Genomic DNA, 22857 nt, shown 5'->3' with positions numbered 1-22857 from the left:
ACCAGAAGTTGATTGTGGGGGCGCGACTGAAGATGAGCGCTCCCCTGGCCTCTCCAGTTTACACCTCTAGGCCGGGTTCTATACTTATCCCTAGTAGTAAGGAAGAGCTTTCAACTCAAAGTGCATAGTTAAACATTTCTCCTATCAACTATAACATCTAAACTAATACATCTGTGAGTTCACTTGATGTTGTATTAGACGGCAGCATACCCTTCAAACTGGGAAGCCACCCAGATAAATCCCGCAGCTGAGAGTAAAGGAGAGGTCCATGTAAAGGGTGGTATAGGTAATAGGGCATGTCAGTTCTCATGAACTCCTGTGCTCTGTACGGAATGGCGCAGAACCGAGAGGACGTCCCCCCGCACGGCGGGCACATCGCTCAATTTAGATGAGCTTCGAACACTGCCCCTCGTAAATTTCGTGCAGCATGAGTTCCGCTATGTGGCCGGGTGGATAAAGAGGGGGCCAGTCTATGGCTCAAGGTCAAGAGCAAGAGATGAACAGGGGGGGGTTCAAAGTAATAGCTCATGGCGTGGTAGTTGACTTGTGAGATGCACTGGGTCGGCTTCGTTATTAATGTGGGAACTTGTAAGGGAGAGATATAACAGTATGAGGTCCAGGGGATTCAGTAGTGAGAGGCAGAAGACTGCCACATCTACTCACGATTCACGTATCTCCTCTTGGGATAAGGAGCGGGGCCGACGTCCATATCTTTGCTGCCTCTGTGGTTGAGGGACTTGTCCTCGCGAGGTGGTTGTCCGTCCTGGTGCTCGTGGGAGATAAGCCAGCCAATTAGGGATGTCAATCGGGTCTGTTTCCAGGAAGGTGAAGAGCGCAGGTAGGGACTCCGGGGACCTCAGGAGGAACGACCCCTGGTTCTTAAGAAAGGTGACTGACAGCGGGAATCCCCAACGATAGGTGGCATTGTTGCGTCTGGCTAGGTCTAGTAAGGGTTTCAAGAGGGCACGTCGGTGTAGAGTCGGTCTGGAGATATCAGGTAGTATCTTTACTGTTGCGCCATCAAATTCTATATCTCCTGCTTCCCATGCACCACGGGAGATGGCTTCTTTGTGGATGTAGTGATGTAGTCGGCAGATCACATCGCGCGGTCTGGAAGGGTCTTGCAGGCGCGGACCTAGGGCTCTATGGACCCGATCTATCTCCACATTCTCAGGTAGATGGTCTCCTGCTACTCTCCTGAATATATCCATGACCGTAGCTAGGAGGTCCGATGGGCCCGTTGCTTCCGGGAGGCCTCGGAGCCGCAGATTGTTCCTACGGCTCCGGTCCTCCATTTCCTCCATGCGTAGCTGTAGATCCACTGCGGAGCAGGCCTGGTCCTTATGTGTGGCTTCTAGTGAGGCTACTCTCTGTTCGAGGGTCACCAGGGAGGATTCTCCTGTTGTGAGACGGGAAGATAGGGATTGCATTTCTTGTTTGATTTCTTTCATCTCCCGTTTGTGCGCGGCTTCCACCTTTCCCACCAAGGCCTCAATATCTGCTCTTGTCGGGAGAGCCTGCAGGATGGCTTTTAACTCTGCGTCTGCTCTGAAGGTGACAGGGAGGGGGGTCGTGATTCCCTGAGTCTCAGTCGACATTCCCGGGGAGTTTGGGTATATCACAGGGCTTCTCGATCCCTCCGAAGACCCCGGATCCATCAAAAGGGCTGGTGTTTGTGAGAGAGAGTCACGAGGTCTCGCCATCTTGGGGTCCGGGGAGCCGGGCCGCGATCTCCCAAAAAGCCTCTGGAAATCTCCTATTCCAGGTGTATTTGTGACCGGGCTGGTTCTCTGTTTGTTCCTTCGGTTTGTGCGTCTCTTAGAAGAGAGCATTCTGTTGTAGGCGAGCTGGAAATGCCGGGATGGGCGAAAGGCGGCCGGGAGCTCTCAGTGAACACAGCTTCACTCGGCCATGTCCAGACCACGCCCCCCCACAATCCACACATTCATTGGACTTCTGGAGAAGTGAAATTCTCATCTTCATACTGTCTTGAACACTGCTTCAAGGGAGATTCGGATTCCCCAGCCACTTTACTTTGTCTGGACACCGACCAGAAACTTTGTCAGGTCATACCTAAACAGTATCATGAATTCCTTGATGTTTTCAGCAAGAAGGGGGCGGACTCTCTTCCACCTCATCGTCCCTACGATTGCCCCATTGAATTGCTGCCAGGATCCGAAATACCATTCGGACGCATTTTTCCATTATCGGAGAAGGAACAGGAGGTAATAAAGACATATATTGATGAGAACCTGGCCAAGGGTTTTATACGCCACTCTACCTCTCCAGCTAGTGCCGGAATATTTTTTGTCACCAAGAAGGACAAATCTCTCCGTCCATGTATTGACTATCGTGAACTAAACAAAATCACGGTCAAAAATCAGTATCCTCTGCCCTTGATACCTGAACTCTTCCAAAAATTAAGGACTGCCGTCATTTTCACTAAACTTGACCTTAGGGGGGCATATAATTTGGTCCGCATCCGAGCTGGGCATGAGTGGAAGACAGCATTCTGAACCCGATTCGGGCATTATGAATATTTGGTCATGCCCTTTGGACTCTGTAATGCCCCTGCGACCTTTCAACACTTGATTAACGATGTCCTCAGGGACTTCTTAGATGTGTTTGTAATCGCATACTTGGACGACATCCTGATCTTTTCGGAACCCTTAGAATTACATCAAGAACATGTCCGCAGAGTGTTGGGTCGTCTCTGCTTACACAGTTTATACGCAAAAGCGGAGAAATGTGAGTTCGAACAGCAGAGTATTCAATTTCTGGAATTAATAATCTCCGCAACAGGCATTAAGATGGACCCACAAAAAGTTTCCGCTGTTCTGAACTGGCCGGTACCCTTGGACAAGAAGGGAATTCAGCGGTTTGTGGGGTTTGCAAACTTTTACAGAAAATTCATTAAGGGGTTTTCAGCCATAATTGCACCCATTACACAGTTAACCAAGCAGAATACCCGTTTTTCCTGGAACCAATCTGCTCAAGACGCCTTCGAAAATCTCAAAAGTCTATTTACTTCAGCACCTATCCTCAGTCACCCTGAACCATCTTTACCGTTTATCTTAGAGGTTGATGCCTCCGAGATTGCGGTAGGTGCGATTCTTTCACAGCGAAAAGGTAGCAAAGAAATAATGCATCCTGTAGGGTTCTTCTCCCATAAACTTTCTCCTGCGGAGAAGAATTATGACGTTGGTGACCGAGAGCTTCTCGCCATTAAGACTGCACTGGAAGAGTGGAGGTACCTGTTGGAAGGGGCTATGCATCCAGTTTTAATTTATACTGATCACAAGAACTTGGAGTATTTACGATCTGCCAAACGCCTGAAGCCTCGACAAGCCCGCTGGGCCCTGTTTTTGTCACGTTTCTCTTTCCATATCACCTATCGTCCAGGCTCAAAGAACATTAAACCGGATGCATTATCACGTATGCATGACAATCCTAAGGACTTATCTTCTCCTGACACCATTTTACCCGCAAACAGCTTTTTACTGCTACAAACAGATTTACTTTCCCTGATTAAGGAAGCATCCTCTGAGTCAGCCAGGCCTACTGGGGTTTCTTTAGTAAGAAGAGATGGTCTGTTCTGGAAGGGAAGCCAAATTTTCGTTCCTGAAGATATTTGGGTCAAGGTTTTGACACTTCTCCACGATCATCCTTTGGCAGGTCACTTTGGAGTTCGTAAGACCCTGGAACTAGTACAGCGTACATTCTGGTGGCCCAATCTGAAAGACTTTTGTGAAAAGTATGTCAGTTCCTGTCCCATCTGCATTCAGAACAAGTCATCTAGGAATCGTGCTTGGGGCCTATTAAAACCATTGCCTGTACCTGACAGACCATGGAAAATGATTTCTATGGATTTTATTGTGGAGCTTCCATGTTCTGAAGGGTGCTCAGCCATCTTTGTAGTAGTGGACCGTCTAACCAAAATGGCTCATTTTCTACCGCTAAAGGGAACCCCATCTGCCACCGAAACTGCTCGCATATTTGTCAAGGAAATCATCAGACTTCATGGTGTACCTGTAAACATAGTTTCTGATAGAGGGGTTCAATTCACCTCACGCTTCTGGAGATCCCTGTGTGAGACCCTGAAGATTGAATTGGCCTTGTCCTCGGCCTATCATCCTCAAACGAATGGCCAGACAGAAAGGACTAATCAGACTCTGGAGCAATACATCAGATGTTTCACATCTTTCACACAGGACGATTGGGTATCTCTGCTACCCTTAGCAGAATTTGCCTACAATAATGCCAAACATTCTGCCACCGGTCAATCTCCCTTTTTCGCCAATTATGGCTTTCACCTAACCTTTTTGCCTGATTTCCTTTCAGAGTCTTCGGTTCCAGCGGTACAAAGTACAGTGGAGTTCCTCAGTCGCAACAGCCGGTTGTTGCAGGAAACTGTGTCCAAGGCTCAGGCAGATGGTAAGAGAATCTTCGACCGGAAAAGAAGGGGGGAGCTGAATTTACAAATCGGCAACCAGGTATGGCTTTCTACCATTAATATCAAACTTGCATGTCCTTCTAAGAAGTTGGCACCTAGATTCATGGGACCCTTTCCAGTTAGAAGGAAAATCAATGAAGTATCGTATGAACTGACTTTACCTGATTCATTCAAGATCCATCCAGTATTTCATGTTTCTCTGCTCAAACCTGCTGTACCTGACCCCTTTCCTGCTAGAGGGACAAGACCCCCTGAACCTGTTGTAATTAATGGCAGCGAGGAATTTGAGGTTGAGGCTATCCTTGATTGTAGAAGAAGGCAAGGGCAAAACCAATTCTTAATCAAGTGGAAGGGTTACGGCCCAGAAAGTAACTCGTGGGAACCGGACAGTAATGTGCATGCTAGGCGGTTAGTATGCGCTTATTTCTCTGCTCATCCTGAGAAAAAGAGGCTGTTGGGCATCCGGAGGCTGCCCCTTGGGGGGGGCAATGTCAGGGTTCTCCCAGCACCAGACCTGGGCGCTTGCGTGCGCCTATGCGCCGGCGCGCCCCTGTTCAGACACAGCGGCAAGCTGCTGCTGTTGTTGGGCATCGGCGCGGCGTTCGGGCGCGCGCGGTGCGCGGCGCGGGTGCGCGGCGCGGGTGCGTACATGTGTTCACGCGTGCGCACGCACGGGCGCGCGCTTTCGCGTTAGCGCCGGTTTGGCGCCATTTAGCATATAAAAGTCCCCCTGTTCCAGGGAACATTGCTGCTTCGTCTCAGCTTTGTGATTGAACCTGAACTTGTATCTGATTGCCTGCTATCTGATCTGACCCGGCTTGTTGACCATCCGACCTGCTCCAATCCCGACCCGGCCTGCCTGACCACTCTGCTGTCTGTATCTGCCACCGTTGCCGACCCTGCCTGCTCACCGACTCTGCCTTGCCTGCTGTGATCCCCTTGCCAGTTACCTGCCGACCCGGACCGTCTGACCCTGCTTGTGCCTGCCACTTTAATTGCTGTTGCACCTCCAGCTTCAGCTCCTGTGATCCTTCACCTCCAGAGTGTCAAGTCTGCTGCTGTTCCAGTCTCCACTTACCTACAGTCCTGCCATCCCTGGAGGGATCTCTGCCGCTACACCAGAGCCAACTCCAACAGGCACTCCTACCCCACTGCGCTCAGGAGACCACTGTCCCCAACTCCAGTGACTCCTGAACCTGCGTTGTATGAGAAGTCTCCTCCTACAGTCAGGCTCTCCTACCAGGTACCTAACAGGTACCCTCGTACTAGGAGGGGACTTTAATGTCCCCTTAAACCCAATCCAAGACACATCCTCGGGATCCACAGTGCTTCCATATAAAGCCCTCAGGGTAATTAACTCCCTACTCAAAAAACTACTTCTTCACGATACATGGCGCACCCTGAACCCAGATACTAAAGACTACACCTTCTACTCCACCCCCCACAACCGATACTCCAGAATAGACTATCTACTCCTGTCACAAAATGATCTACCACTTATCCATCGAACCTCAATTGAGCCCATGACTATCTCAGACCACCATCCCATATCTCTATTATTTCAGAAGTAGAAATCACCTTACAACACTTTTTCCAAGAAAACAACCCAGAAGACACTTCCCCTATTAACAACTGGGAAACCCACAAAAGCGTAATTAGGGGCACTTTCATTGCAGCTGCGGCCAAAAGAAACAAAGAAAAAAGAAAACAACACACAGATTTGTTAGAAAAGATACGCAGACTCGAAGGGATACACAAACAATCTCAAGCACTAGCCACTTTAAATGACCTGATACAGGCCAGAAAAGATTTACTAAACCTACTAGACAAACAGATACAACGAAAATATATTCTATCCAATAAGAGATTCTATGAATTTGGCAACAAAGCAAGCAAAATGCTAGCCAGAGCGCTTCAAACATCTCACTCTAACCAGACGATCCACCAAATTACTGACCCCTCTGGACGCAAACTGAACAAAACCCCAGATATAGCCCAACAATTTGTACAATACTATAGCAAACTGTACAACCTACCCAACCCCACCCCCTCCATGGACAACAACACCCGCACTCAAATGATATCTGACTTCTTAAAAAAATATAGCCCTACTCCTATATCGGAATCCATGGCCCAGGAGCTAAATACCCCACTTACCCGCACTGAAGTTGACACTGCTCTAAAACAATTGAAAGCAGGTAAAAGCCCAGGACCGGACGGCCTTACCGCAGGCTATTACAAAACATACGCAGGATTACTCACACCCTCGTTTTTAAAAGCATTCAACACTTTCGCGCAAACAACTAACCCCCCTCGAGATCTCCTCACAGCCCACATAGCAGTAATTCCCAAACCGGACAAAGACCATTCCCTAGTTACAAACTTCAGACCCATCTCACTGCTCAACGTTGACCTTAAATGGTACGCAAAAACTTTAGCAAATCGTCTTCTACCTCTGATACCCCAGCTTGTAGGCCTCGACCAAGTGGGCTTTGTTCCCGGAAGGGAAGCAAGGGATAATACCCTAAAGACCCTCAATATCCATCACTGGCTCACGTCCAGCAAGAACAAGGGATTTATGCTTTCCCTGGACGCGGAGAAGGCATTCGAAAGAGTGGCATGGGACTACATGAAGGAAACCCTCAAAACCATCGGCCTTCCACAAATAATGCTAAACTATATATTAGCGTTATACTCTAATCCCACAGCAAAGGTTCAACTTAATGGCCACCTGTCGGATGCCTTCTCCATGTCAAACGGAACTCGTCAGGGATGCCCTCTCTCCCCACTGATCTTTATTCTCTCTCTTGAACCTCTCCTTAGACGCCTTAACTCCAACACAGACATCAAAGGTATACAAATTAAACACCGCACTTACAAAAGGGCAGCATTCGCGGATGACATCCTATTATTCCTTACAGAACCCCTCACCACAATTCCAAACCTACTTAAAGACTTCCAAACCTTTCATACACTCTCTAATCTTCAAATCAACTTTTCGAAATCAAATGCCCTTAACATATCCCTGACCCCAGAAATATGCCAACAATGCCAACTCAATTTCCCATTCACCTGGAATAAGCGTGCAGGACACTTCTCCTGGTTCGGTAGGGCCGCAATAGTCAAAATGAATATTCTACCCAGAATTTTGTATCTCCTACAAACTATCCCAATCAAAATACCACCTACATTCTTCTCCACTTACCGTAAAGCTTGCACGACCTTTATATGGGGTAAGACTCGTCCGAGACTGAGCTTCGAGAGATTGACTACTCCCAAGCTCATGGGAGGCGTAGGTCTTCCTGACATATATAAATACCAACAAGCAAGCCACCTGGCTAGAATCATTGATTGGAACGTACATTCCGAAAACAAAGACTGGGTACATCTGGAACAATCATTCTCACGTATTCCCATTCAAAACCTCCCATGGATTAACTCCCCCTCTATACCCTCTGAATATTCTCAACACCCACTAATCAACCCCACGCTAACCTCATTCCGAACCGCCTGTAGTAAACACAAAATCTCAACAATCAATGGACCAATGACACCTCTACGACTGAACCCAGACTTCGCCCCGGGCATGCACACTTCCTTCTTACAAGACATTTGGCCTCACCAGACAATCAGAGGCGAACACTTCTTTGAAGGGAGACATATCATATCACAATCCGCTTTGGCCTCTAGATTGAACATAGACTCCTTTCCCTTTTGGACATTCGTCAAACTTCGAAATTTCTTTAACAAACCAAAACCCACCCCAGAATGGTCCAGAAACACAACCCCATTTGAAAAGCTGTGCCTGAGTACCAATGCAATACCGCATCTGATCTCGCAAACATACATTTTATTATTCAACGAACACACCCCGACAAGGCACTGGACCAACAAACAATGGGAAAAAGACCTCTCCATACAATTAAATGACCAAGACTGGGAAACCATATACACTTTAATCCACAAGGGTTCGATGAACGTGCAAGTCCAAGAAAATGCATACAAATTATTTTCCAGATGGTACAGGACCCCACTTTTGTTACATCACTTCAACCCATCAATACCCCGAATTTGCTGGAGGTGTAACAGGGACACAGGTTCACTGCTACATGTCTCGTGGTCTTGCCCCAAAATCCAACCCTTCTGGAAGGAAGTTCACACCCTGATCACTAGAATCACTACATACACCCTAGATTTTGATCCCGCAACGTTTCTACTACATCACCTTTCTACTCATATACCAGCGTACCACCGCTCCTTAGCCATGTATTTAGTGAACGCAGCGAGACTGTGCATACCTCCCAAATGGCGCTCCACCGAACCACAATAAAGGAATGGTTCAATCGCATCCACCAAACAAAGGTCATGGAAGACCTTGTTCACCAATCCAATGACACACAAGCTAAGTTCACTAAAACATGGACAACCTGGATACACTTCACCACTACAAATGAATACAAACGATACACAACCTGAATGACTCCCTTGGGCTGTGGCAGGAAATGGACCCCTTCTTATTTCCTCCCCCACTGTATCCCACGACTTCTCCCTCCTTTTTTTTTCATCTCCCCTTCTCACCCCTACATTCGTTCCCCCGCCCCGTACAAAATACACAGGACACCAAGACCCATAAACTAGACTTCTAAACCATACATCCTCGCATAGGCCTACCATATTAACCTTCCCCATTCACTTAAGCCATATGCCTCTCTTACAAAACCCAACATTTATACCCAAAATCATACCGCTCGACATCATATATACATAATCTATGAAAGGTACTGAAAATATACTAACCTAACCATATACCATCCCCAACAAGGAATACAATCCGAACTTAAATCGTTATCCATGAACGTTTACTAATCTTTACCAATCGAGATTATACAATGAACTTTTCATGTTAATTGTTAAAACCATTGTTCCATACCTAACTCCTCAATACTAACACATATATGTAACCTGAATGTTTAACTTCAATATCAGAGCGGCTGCGTCCGCATCTTTGCTTGTATTAGTGACTTACTTTTACCTTTCTGTATATGGTAATTTGTACTTGAAAAATCCAATAAAAACCTGTTTAAAAAAAAAAAAAATAATCAATTAAAATAATAAAATCAAGATATTATTATCCACAACTAGAAAACAGAGAGCTTTAAACGTTTACAAGGGATATGATAAAAGCTAGTAATCTGATATGAAACAATTTAAATTCAATTCAATATTCAACCCACTGAGCGCCAGTGTACACATCTCAAAAATCCATCTGGATTCTCGTTTGCTTAACTCTCTGACTTTATTGGATCCTCTCCAGTGTGGTATGTATTTATCAATAGCCCCAAATTTTAGGCCTGTGGGATCTTTATTGTGGTACCGTGTAAAGTGTTTAGAAACACTGTGCTTTGGGAAACCATTCCTGATGTTTGATATATGTTCTCTAATGCGTTTCCATAATGGTCGTTTAGTTCTCCCAACATACTGTAGGGAGCATGCACATTGTAGTACATATACCACTCCCTCAGTTCTACAAGAAATAAATTCTTTTATATCATATTCCTTCTTGGTACTTGTGGAGCTAAATTTTTTACACTTTTGTCCATTAAGATTGGTATTTTTACATGCAAAGCACCTTTTGCAGGGGTAGAAACCTTTGCCCTGAAATAAAGTTAAACCTGTTGATTTCTTTGGGGGGTCAGGGACATTTTTTGCTACTAGATCTCTCAAAGTAGGTGCTTGTCTATAGATAAAATGTTTTTTTTTTCAGGTAAGCTGTTTTGAAGTATTCTGTCAGCCTTAAGAATGGACCAATATTTTTTGATGATTTTTTCCACCTGTTTGTGTTGAACACTATAGTTCATTATTAGTGGAATCTCAATTTGCTGTTGCAGATTTTTTTGTCTATCTTGGATTAATTCATCACGTGGCATTTGGTAACTTCCTGTATTTTGTTTTCGATAAATTCCTTATTGTAAACTTTTGCTAGGAATTTATCTCCTATCCACTTTGCTTGCTGCAGGTATTCACTATTATCTGAGCAATTCCTTCTGAGCCTGATCATCTGGCCCTTTGGGATGTTTATAAGTCAGGGTTCATGATGGCAACTATCCACCGGTATGTAGCTATTTCTTCCTACCGGTTTGAAGAAAGTCTTTGTACTGATAACACTTTTCACAATCTTTATTTGTAGATCAAGAAATTTCACTTCCTCATCACTGATCTCATAAGTAAGTTTCATGTTTTTTTGGTTGTCATTTAGCCGGTCCAGAAATTGGGTGAGGCTTTCCTTGTTCCCTTCCCATATTATAATACAATCATCAATGAACCTTCTGTATAATTTCATATTTGTAGGTTTGTTAGAAAAAATAATTTGGTCCTCCCAATTTGCCATAAAGATATTGGCTATGCTGGGTGCATATTTAGCACCCATTCCTATGCCATTCAATTGCCTGTAATATTCTCCATCGTACCAAAAATAGTTATGAGACATCTGCCGTAGCTATCCAGTATTTGTGTCTGTGCCCTTTATTCAAGATTGCTCAAGATTTGGATCAAGTGTTTCGTGTCCCTTAAATATGCCTCAGTATTTGGCACCAAAGGCTGCAAATATTTATCCACGTATTCTCCCAGCCTTGCATTTATGGATTGGATGCCATTAATTATAGGCCTTCCAGGCAGTTGTGTGTGGTTTTTGTGGATTTTTGGTACTGTATAAATAATGGATACTTTACAGGTATCAGGGACCAAATATTTTTCTTCTTTTTTAGTTAGGATGTTTTTTAGGCTGCCTTTGAGTACCAAATCGGCCAGTTCTTTTTTATATTCCTTTGTAGGGTTCCCCTTTAGTTTTATGTACGTATTTGTGTCCTCCAGTTGATTTAACAATTCTTTATGATAATATTCTTTAGATAGTACGACTATTGCCCCCCCCCCCCCCTTTATCAGCTGGTCTAATTACAACCTGTTTATTTTCTTCTAACTGTTTTATTCCTGTTTTTATGTTATGGGGTTCATTCGTTTTTCTAATTTTTAGTTGGTCCAGTTCCTGATTTATCATTCTCCCAAATACTTCAATATGTTCATTATTGTGGACTTGTGGATTAAACAGTGATTTATTCCGGAGATTACTATGCACGATCCTTCCTGCAGTTTCCAAGGCACAGTGTTTCTAAACACTTTACAAGGTACCACAATAAAGATCCCACAGGCCTAAAATTTTGGGCTATTGATAAATACATACCACACTGGAGAGGATCCAATAAAGTCAGAGAATTAAGCAAACGAGAATCCAGATGGATTTTTGAGATGTGTACACTGGCGCCCAGTGGGTTGAATATTTAATTTGATTTAAATTGTTTCATATCAGATTACTAGCTTTTATCATATCCCTTGTAAACTTTTAAAGCTCTCTGTTTTCTGTTTTCTAGTTGTGGATAATAATTTTATTTGTGTGGATCCGGATAGATCACTTTGAAACAAAAGTATATTAGTGACAGTCACCAGTAGAGTGGTTTATTCTTGCTTTACTTAGTTTTACTGGGTGATGGGTCATTGAAGGCCGAATTATCAACCAATTGATATTGGAATGAGTGTATGGATCACAGTTAGATTAGGTATTCATTTTATAATATTATATTCTGTAAATTCAATTTTAAACTTGATTCTTTGTCTAAATTTAGCTGATGTCATATAACCATCTTTATTTGTATAATTTTCTTATGGAATCCTGGGTATTTTAGATAATGACATTAGTATTTATTTAGAGTAGGAATGCACTGTAATTGTATGTTTATCTAACCATTAAAACAGTGAAGTAATTTTAGAATGCTATATATAGTAACTACCACTAGAGGGAGGATGTGGATTAGATATCGTTTCCTTGTTTTATATTTTATCTTTTATGTTTTATCTTCTATGTATATTATTATGAAGAAGTATATAATGATCAGGTTTTAAACTATAATGTAGTGCTTAATAAAGTTTAGTTGTCCAGTGATGGCTTGGTGAAAAAACAAAATGATGACTCGATGACATACCGCTGTCTCTATAGCAACGCTGACGCTAGTACCAATATATAATGGAGACTTGAGCATTACATGACTAACCTTGAAAAAGTCACGTGTCGGGTGACGCAACGCGTAGGAGGAGTCAGTGAAGTCAAGCAGTGAGGCTGGTAACAGTAGGGTGAGAGACCCACCGCGCCCCAAGCGGCTGATTGCTTTTTCATCCAAGCTGAAACTTCCTAGGCTTATGTGAGTGAACCTAGTGAGGTGTATTTTACCCTGTAGAAATCGTTCATTGCGCAATGATGTTTCTTCTCTGTATTTTCATTTCATGTATACGTGGCATCTGAGGATTACCTAGGGGGAAGCCATTCAAATTATACGGCGATTGTTTATTTGTGAGCAGATTCTTTTGGCACGTATGGGATTTTGTTCTAGAGTATACACCAATGCATATTTCCCACAAGTGAGAACGGTTATCAACACACAGCGCCAAGTGGAAATCCAATATAAGGAGGAATTAACACAAGATTGGATAATACATATAGCAATTACACAAATAAAGGGGATAACCTGTGGTTGATTTACCTTGTGGGCATATTATAACTCAGTGGCTATAGGTTTTGCTGACCTGTTCACGTTTATATTTATTTTTACTCTGCATTCAATATTTATCTATATATTTTCACACTTTTTTATTTTTATGAACCACGGATTGATCTATTTATTATATTGTGCACTGGTTGTTAGTCTGACTGGAAGGTTAATATTAGCGCAACACATCTTTTAATTTATCTATTACTGTGATATGTGCATGTAAAAACTGAGATTGGCGTAAAGTACCTTTGAATAAAGAGGAGAATAAGTTTAACATGTGTGGGTTAATATTGGAAGGAAAGTTTTGTAATATGAATAGGGGAGTCCATCTGGGCCTGGGGCTTTGTTTGAGGGGAGTAGTTTGATCACATCTGCCAATTCCTCAACGGTGATTGGCATATTAAATGAGGATAGCTGCTCTGAGGAAACTCGCTGTAATTTTAGGGAAGATACAATAGTGTTAAATTTCTCTTGTGAGAACTGTGTCGACGGGTCTGAACCCAAGCAATTGTAAAGATTATGATAAAAATCTCCAAAAACTTTGGACATTTCCTGGGGAGAATAAGTAGGTGTACCATCAGACTGTACTATATGGCCAGGGATAGATAGGAATGGTCGTGGCTTTAACTTTTGGACTAGCATCCTATGTGGCTTATGTGCAAATTCATAAAATCGCTGTTTCGACCACAACAATGCTCTAGAAATTTTACTCATATCCAAAGCCTTAATTTGGTTTCGAATACTACTGTACGTAGACGTGCTATCGTGGGAGATTGAAGCAAATGCATTTCCGCTGAGCGAAGTCGGGCTAGAAGATGTAATTTTTGCTGAGTTGATTCCCTTTTCTTTGGTGAATCAGCAGAAATGCATTCGCCTCTAAAGAAAGCCTTATGGGCTTCCCATAGGGTAGATACGCTTGAGACAGAACCCACGTTTAATTGAAAATATTCTGTGAGTTTTGATTGGAGTAGGTTATTGGTGTCAACATTTCGCAAAAGGGACTCGTTCAGTCTCCAGTGGCATGTCTTAGGTAGTGCAGAGTGTATGGCCAAATTTAATGTAATAGGGGCGTGATCAGACCATGTGATGGGGCCTATTTCGAAGGCAACCAGATAAGGTAGTAAGGGTGCGATGATTAGAAAGTGGTCGAAGCGGTAGTACAGTATGTGCGGGGGGGAGTAAAAGGTATATTGCCTTTGTGTGGGATGTTTCACCCTCCATGTATCAAATAAGTTGTATGAGCGCGTCAGTTTCCGAAATGAAGTGGACAATTTGTGAGCTTGGAGCGGTGGGGTGTTTTGGAAAGAGGCATGCCTGTCCTTACTGGGGGACATACATAAATTGAAATCACCTCCAATTATTGTAAAAGGTTGTGGGGAGGAATGTAACCTTTCGAGAATTTTTGTGAGGAAGCCAATCTGCCTCGAGTTAGGGGCATAAACATTGACCAATGTAAGGGGTGTTTTGTGGTGGACACAGTTCAGGAGGACATACCTACCCCGGGGATCCAGTGTTGAGGTAGTAATTTTCAATGGACAGAAGTGTTTGATCAAATGGCTTCCCGAGGGGTCGGAGGCCATAAATGCAGTCGGATATATTTTGGAGCAAATTTGAAGGAGCCCCCCGGACAAAAATGTGTCTCCTGAACCATAACCACATCAGCCCCTGAGGTTTTGAATGCCTTCAGAGCCAACCAGCACTTGTGAATGGAATTCAAGCCCTTTACGTTACATGAGAAAATTGTTAACACCATATAACATTTTGAAATAGAGCAGCAAGTGTTTCCTTAACCTGGCATAGGAATGTATTCCAGCATACTATAAGCAATCTGCAAAGAGATATATGTAAACATTTCTTAATGAACATGAAGACAGTGATTAAATATTTGTCATTAAGGTAGTATAATCCTACCAAACTCAAACATGTAGGCAGGTCAAAAAAGGACCTGATAAAAGAAAAGAGAAAAAAATAATAAAAGAAACAAAAAAAACTGAAACAGGCATTTTGTAAACCTGAAGGTAGGGAATCCTTCAAGAGGTCCAGGTAGGTTACTTTGGGCATGTATGGGAGCATGATGGTCAGCTAAAGCATCAGTTTGTGGCCTACTCCTTCAAGAAATATTTAAACTCGGACATTGTAAGCAAGAAGTAATGATCAAAAACAAAAAGAGCACCACTTACTGGGGCTTCATCGAGAATTAAAGGAAGACAGAAGTCTGCAAAACAGAAAACCTATATATATGTGAAAAAAATTAGACAAAAATTAAATACTTCATCTTCCAATCATTTCAAAGGAGGAGAGAGATTAAGGGGATAACTCTCTCCACAGATACCTGAGGAAATCAGCTGAAATCCTGGATATCTGGGAACCAAAGAAAAAGAGGTGCATGGCAGGCAGTCCCCAGAGCCTCAGGTAGGTGGTCTAGGTGGGTTGGAGCATTGCGGTGTAGAGAAGGCCTTCTGTTGTCTTCGATGTACTGGGGTCTAGATGGCTGCTGGAGCTTAAAGTGGCTTGGAGGTCAATGGAGGTGGGGGGAGCTGGAGTTCGTCTTCTGGGACTGGTGGTAATCCCAAGTTTCGGGTAAAGGCCTCACTTTCATGGAGATCCCTAATGGAATATTGTGTGCCATCTTTGGTTGCTGAGAGCCGGAATGGGAAGCCCCATCTGTAAGGTACTTGGTGTAGTTGGAGATGAGCCGTGATTGGACGCAGGTTGCATCTTTTTGCTAAGGTGATGGGGGAGAGGTCGCTAAAAATTTGGAGCTTGGATCCTTTGAAGTCAATGCAATTTTTGTTACGTGTGGCTGCTGTTAGAGCTTCTTTGCTGTCATAATAGTGAAAGCGAACTATTATGTCTCTTGGGTTGCTGGGTGGAGGTTTGGGAGCTAAGGATCTGTGGGACCTATCAAGGCGCCAATCTATATTGGGTATGTGCGGGGCCAGCGTAAGGAAAAGATTAAGTAGATGTGACCGCAGCTCTTTATCGGTAACAGCCTCTGGGACTCCACGGATTCCACAGATTCGAACGACATTCTCTATTCTCCAAATCTTCCTGTTGGAGTTGTATTTGGGAAACAGTGTGTTTGAGGAATGCATTTTTCTCCTCAAGTGCATGCATATATTGTACAGTCTAGTCAAATTTAGTTTCCAAGGTGGCAGTGCGTTCACCTAATTGGTCAATCTCTCCCCTGAGCTCTTGAGCAATCTTCCCAACCTGTTTAGCTATATTGCGTGTCAGATCTTGTAGAAGTGTCTGCAGTTCCAGATCTAAGACTGGTACCGTGACTACTTCAGCGGGATTCGCCCGCTGGTTAGCATTTCCTGTGTGAAATACACCCGGTGTGGAGGCTAATAGATCTGCAGAGTCAGTCGGTTCTGTGGGTATGTGTGAGGCCGGGGATTGCGATCTGTATAGGAAACGATCCATGTTTTGTGCTGATTTTGATGGTGGTATAAAGCCTTGATATATGTACTTCTGGAATCCTATTTTGCCCGTGTAGTGCCCGGTGGTGTCTGGGAAGAATCCAGTATGATCCTGTGACTTATGAAAGCTTTGGTGGCGATACAGGATCCCTTAGTGAAGAAGCGGTGCCCAAGAGAAACTACAGCATGTCCCCCATTGGTGTTACTCGCCTCCTACATCCCCCTATTGTATGAGTTTAGAGGAGTAATTGGGCCATTTATCTTCTCTATGGGGAGGGGGTGAGGGGGGGATGTGTGGATCTTCCGTAAAACCCTGCTGGGGCTACATTAGAGGTTATGCTGCAGAATTGGGAAGAAAGTTAATGCCGTAGATATGCTGACAAGCTTGTCTTCTTTTGGGCTGGATGTGTTCACTCAAACAGTGTTTAGTTGCGGACGCTATTGTTCTTCCAATGGGGTTATCAGCCTATGCTGTGTCAAAGTAGAAAATGCTTTGAGGCACCTGTTGCAGCATTAGTCTCACTTGTGTTTCGGTTTATTTAAATCACCACCAGTGTGTTGCGAAGTATAGTACCTGAATTACAGGGACAGATCTGATTCCAGGGGCCTTAGGACGTCTGTGGTACGTTAAGTTGAGTTTCTAGGTGATAGGAAACCTCAGAAATGCCCCTACTGAGCCCCTGTTCTGCTATCTCTAGCATGGAATGCTGTCACTACTGAGGAGGAGTGGGTGGGTACCTGACTGACGGGCTGCCGTACTCTAGGCCGGGGGGCACCGGAGGATCCACGGGCCCTCAGGCCACAAGTTGTTGTAGATCAGCGATCGTGCTGGTGTAGCTGTGAGGAGTGTAGCTGCTTGGGTGTGCCAGCTGGTGGGTGCCTCCGTGGTCCCAGGCCCGCAGATATGTGACAGTGTCCGGATGGGCCGTCCACAGCACCGCGGACCGCAGCGCCTCAGCTCAGGGATGATGTAGGCTGCATGGGTCCCCCCGTTGTGGCGACTCCCCTCGGTGACGATCCAACCGGCGGTTAGGTGAGAGGATGGGCCCACGACCGGGTGTTTCACCGCAATCTGTGGCTGGGAGAGAGAGTGTACGCCGTTCGGTGAGTTAGCGGTGGAGGCTCCATAGGCCTCTGTAGGCCTCAAGATGGCGAGCTGGCCTTGGTCGTGTGGAGCAGGCCAGGGGAAGCCACTATAAGCCGGCCGGGCCTTTCAATACTGGCCTTAAAGAAGGCAGCAGGTGTCCAGGGGCACTAGAGAAGAGTTGGTGGTTTTCTCGGAGGAATTACAGCTAGGATGGCTATGGATTGACGCTGGGACTGTGGAGCTCTGTGAATCCACGTCCTCCTCAGTGCGCTGCCGGACAAATTTTTGATTTCACTCTTCACTACCTATCACAGTTTCGGAGGCCATGGAATGCCCAGATGGCACAAACCCCCCAAATGACCCAATTTTGGAAAGTAGACACCACAAGCTATTTGCTAAGAGGTATGGTGAGTATTTTGCAGACCTCACTTTTTGTCACAAAGCTTTGAAATTTGAAAAAAGAAAAAAAAATACATTTTTTTTGTCTTTCGTCATTTTCAAAAACAAATGAGAGCTGCAAAATACTCACCATGCCCCTCAGCAAATAGCTTGGGGTGTCTACTTCCCAAAATGGGGTCATTTGGGGGGTTTTGCGCTATCTTGGCATTTTATGGCCTTCAAAACTGTGATAGGTAGTGAGGAGTGAAATCAAAAATTTACGCCCTTAGAAATCCTGAAGGTGGTGACTGGTTTTCGGGGCCCCGTATGCAGCTAGGCTTCCAAAAAGTCCCACACATGTGGTATCCCCGTACTCAGGAGAAGCAGCAGAATGTATTTTGGGGTGTAATTCCACATATGCCCATGGCATGTTTGAGCAATATATTATTTAGTGATAACTTTGTGCAAAAAAAAAAAAAAAAAAAAAAAGTTTGTAATTTGTATTTAATAATTCATTTAGTGACAACTTTTTGTATTTTTTTTTTTTTTATCATTATTTAATCACTTGGGACAAAAAAATGTAATATTCAATGGGCTCAACATGCCTCTCAGCAATTTCCTTGAGGTGTCTATTTTCCAAAATGGAGTCATTTGGGGGCGTTTTGTACTGCCCTGTCATTTTAGCACATAGGCAGTCATAAACTAAAAGCTGTGTAAATTCCAGAAAATGTACCCTAGTTTGTAGACGTTATAACTTTTGCGCAAACCAATAAATATACGCTTATTGACATTTTTTTTACCAAAGACATGTGGCCGAATACATTTTGGCCTAAATGTATGACTAAAATTGAGTTTATTTAATTTTTTCTATAACAAAAAGTAGAAAATATCATTTTTTTCAAAATTTTTGGTCTTTTTCCGTTTATAGCGCAAAAAATAAAAACCGCAGAGGTGATCAAATACCATCAAAAGAAAGCTCTATTTGTGGGAAAAAAAGGAAGCAAATTTAGTTTGGGTACAGCATTGCATGACCGTGCAATTAACAGTTAAAGTGACGCAGTGCCAAATTGTAAAAAGTGCTCTGGTCAGGAAGGGGATAAATCCTTCCGGGGCAGAAGTGGTTAAAGCAAACCCATCTCTCCTCTGTGTTCTTTGTTCCTAAGCATTTATCCTAATTCAAGCCTTCTAGCAAGGTTCGTAGTTTAGGGAAGTTGGCTCTTTTCAAATTCAGTGTCTTTGTATTCCCCTTATGTTTCCTATTTGTGTGATTTATACTGAAGCCAATTGACCTGTGATCGCTGTTACCTAAATTGCCCCGTATTTCCACATCCGTGATCAGGTCTGTGTTGTTGGTAATCAGTAGATCCAGTAGCGCTTTATTTCTAGTTGGTGCGTCTACCATCTGACCCATAGAATTGTCCTGCAAGACATTTAGGAACTGGCGAGCCTTAGACGAATGTGCAGTTCCCTCCGCCCAGTTTATGTCTGGATAATTAAAATCCCCCATTATGATAACACTTCCCATCCTTGCTGCTAATCCAAATTGTGATAGATCTGTCTCCCCTTCTTCCCTCAGGTTAGGGGGCCTATAGCATACTCCCAGTATTATTTTCCCCTTAGCTTCATCCCTTTGGAGCTCTACCCTTTAAGGATTCCACCTCCTCCCTAGCTCCCTTAGTGATGTCATCTCTCACATTCACTTGTACATTATTCTTGATATATAGGCATACCCCTCCCCCTTTTTTACACTCTCTATCCTTGTGATAAAGAGTATACCCTTGAATGTTTGCCAGCCAATCATGAGAGTTCTTGAACCAAGTCTCTAAAATTCCCACAAAATCCAGATCCTCCTCGTACAACAGTATCTCTTGTTCACCCATCTTGTCATTGGTGAACATGCCACGTAGTTTAGACCGGTTGCATATTATCCTCCTATTGGGTCTTCCAAGATTGTAACTAGGACTTGCTACTATACTAACCTTGGTTTTATGTGCTTTGGTCAACCTACCACTAATGCCCCCAATACTACCCTCTTGAATATGCTCTGCGCTGAATATCTCTACCTTTGGACCCTCTCCCCGTCGCCTAGTTTAAAAACCCCTCTAAGTTTTTGGCCATCTTTATTCCCAGCTGATCTGCGCCCTCCTCATTTAGGTGCAGTCCATCCCTTCTATAGTACTGGTTATCAACTGAGAAGTCACCCCAGCCCTCCAGGAACCCAAACCCCTCCTTACAACACCAGCTCTTCAGCCACTTGTTTACTTCCCTAATCTCCCTCTGCCTTTCTGGTGTGGCTCGATGTACCAGTAGCATTCCTGAGAATACTACCTTGGAGGACCTTTTCCTCAATTTAGCTCCCAAGTCCCTAAAATCGTTCTTTAGGACACTCCATCTGCCCCCGACTTTGTCATTGGTGCCAACATGCACCATGACAGCTGGGTCTTCCCCAGCCCCTCCCAGTAATCTGTCCACCAGATTACTGGGAGGGATGTGCCAAACCCAAGTGCCAGGTAGACAACATACAGTTTGGCGCTTCAGGTCTTTGTTACAGATTGGCCTCTCTGTCCTTCTAAGAATTGAGTCCCCTACCACCAGAATCTGTCTTTCTTTTCCCTTCGCTTCCCCTCCACTCTCACTGAAGGAGTTCTTCCCCCAGAAGCTAGGAGAGTCCCTCAACTCCAGCAGGTCCCTGACTGGTTTCACCAATGTCACTCAATGGAGCGTACTTATTGGGATGCTCCAGCCCTGGATCGGCCTCCCTGGCACTTCCCCCTCTATCCTTCTTGACTGTCACCCATCTACTCTTTCCCAGTGCCTGCACCTCTTTGTCTCCACCCGCCTCTGTGCTGGCCCCCGCCGGCGCCTGCCATGTATGTTCCTGGCTCTCCTTTAGTATGGAGGGACTTCTCAGTGCTGACAGTTGCTTCCCCAGATTCAGAACCTGGGCTTCCAGGGAAACAATGTGCTTACATTTTGCACAGCAGTATTCACCCTCGATCGGATGATCAAGAATACATGCCGCAAGATGTACAACGATTCGCCTCTCCACACTCACTGCGCATCGTACCTATTCGGTTTAATGAGGATTGGGGATTACACCCTGTCCAAATTACCTAACAACTAGCTTCCTGACACTAATACTCAATAGGACAATACACAGGTACTCAACAAGATAATACACAGGTACTCAACAAGACAATACACAGGTACTCAACAAGACAATACACAGGCACTCGCAGACCTATGTGCACTCGCAGACATACGTGCACTGGCAGAACTACATGCACTTGCAGAACTACGTGCACTCGCAGACCTACGTGCACTCGCAGACATACGTGCACTGGCAGAACTATGTGCACTTGCAGAACTACGTGCACTCGCAAACCTACGTGCACTCACAGACCTACGTGCACTCGCAGAACTACGTGCACTTGCAGACCTACGTGCACTCACAATACACAAGTACACAGTACACAATACACAAGTACTAATGATCCACACACACTACTTAACCTCCCTGGCGGTATGATTATTTCAGATTTTTGCGTCTCGAATCGGTACAATTATTTTGCATAGAAATTTGGCGTTTTATATTGTAGGCCTGTAATTCTTAGCAATAACACACTTAAATCTGTACACCAAGAGTCTAGTAGATATCCCGGGTATGATGAAGTTTGAAACACAAAATCATAAATTATAATATAATAAATAAATATAAATAATTATAAAAAATAATAATATAATAATAATCAAATAAATTTCCCCACGATTCACTATCGCTCAATTCTGCAAGTGTTCTAATTTACTATCGCTGTTTTCTAGCTGGTCTAAAACCACTTTTGACGTAAAGGGGCACTTTTTGGTTGCTATGGACAATCTCCAGTTTCCAGGCAGAAAGAACAGTATATATCATATAAAACTGCATGCAGGGCACTGGACAAAGCACTGGGGACAAAAGGGATGTGAAATGATTTCATACAGTACTGTAATCTGTAAGATTACAGTGTACTGTATGTGTTATGAATTTTCACTTTTTTGAATTTGCCGCCAGGCTCCGCCCCGTGCGTTGCGACGCTCGCAGGGAACGGAGCCCCGGCACAGAGAGGCTTCGGGAGGAGGACAGAGCCCACGGACACAGCGGGGGGACATCACAGGATCCTGGGGACAAGGTAAGAATACCACACCAGGATCCTGAGATGTAATCCCGAGTGTGGCTGGGGATTACCGCTAATGGTGCTGAAATTTAACCCTATTTTCAACTCTGGTTTTTAACCACTTCAATACAGGGCTTTTACCTTCCCAGACCAATTTTTAGCTTTCAGCGCTCTAGCACTTTGAATGACAATTACTCAGTCATGCTACACTGTACCCAAACCAAATTTTTATCAAGTTTTTCTCACCAACAGAGATTTCTTTTGGCGGTATTTAATCACCGCTGGGTTTTTTATTTTTTGCAATATAAGTGAAAAAAGAGAGAGATTTTTGAAAAAAAAAACTTTTTTTTAGTTTCTATTGTAAAATTTTGCAAATAAGTAATTTTTCTTCATAAATTTGGGCCAAAATGTATACTGCTACATATCTTTAGTAAAAATAACCAAAATTAGTGTATATTGGTGAAAGTTATAGGGTCTACAAGCTATGGTGCAAATCATTGAAAAATGATCACATCTGATCACACCTGATGTACTGAATGCCTTCTCATTTCTTGAGGCCCTAACAAGCCAGGAAAGTACAAATACCCTCACAATTACCCCTTTTTGGAAAGCAGACATTCCAAGGTATTTAGTAAAAGGCATGGTGAGTTTTTTGAAGTTGTAATTTTTTCCCACAATTCGTGGGAATTTTTTTTTTTTTGCACAAAATTGTCATAATAACAAGTTATTTCTCTCACACAGCACATGCATACTTGCAATGACACCC

The sequence above is a fragment of the Aquarana catesbeiana genome, linkage group LG12 (assembly GCF_042186555.1).
Source record: "Aquarana catesbeiana isolate 2022-GZ linkage group LG12, ASM4218655v1, whole genome shotgun sequence".
Classification (NCBI taxonomy): domain Eukaryota; kingdom Metazoa; phylum Chordata; class Amphibia; order Anura; family Ranidae; genus Aquarana; species Aquarana catesbeiana.
The sequence above is the reverse complement of the archived record's forward strand: the minus strand, read 5'-3'. Positions refer to the sequence as shown.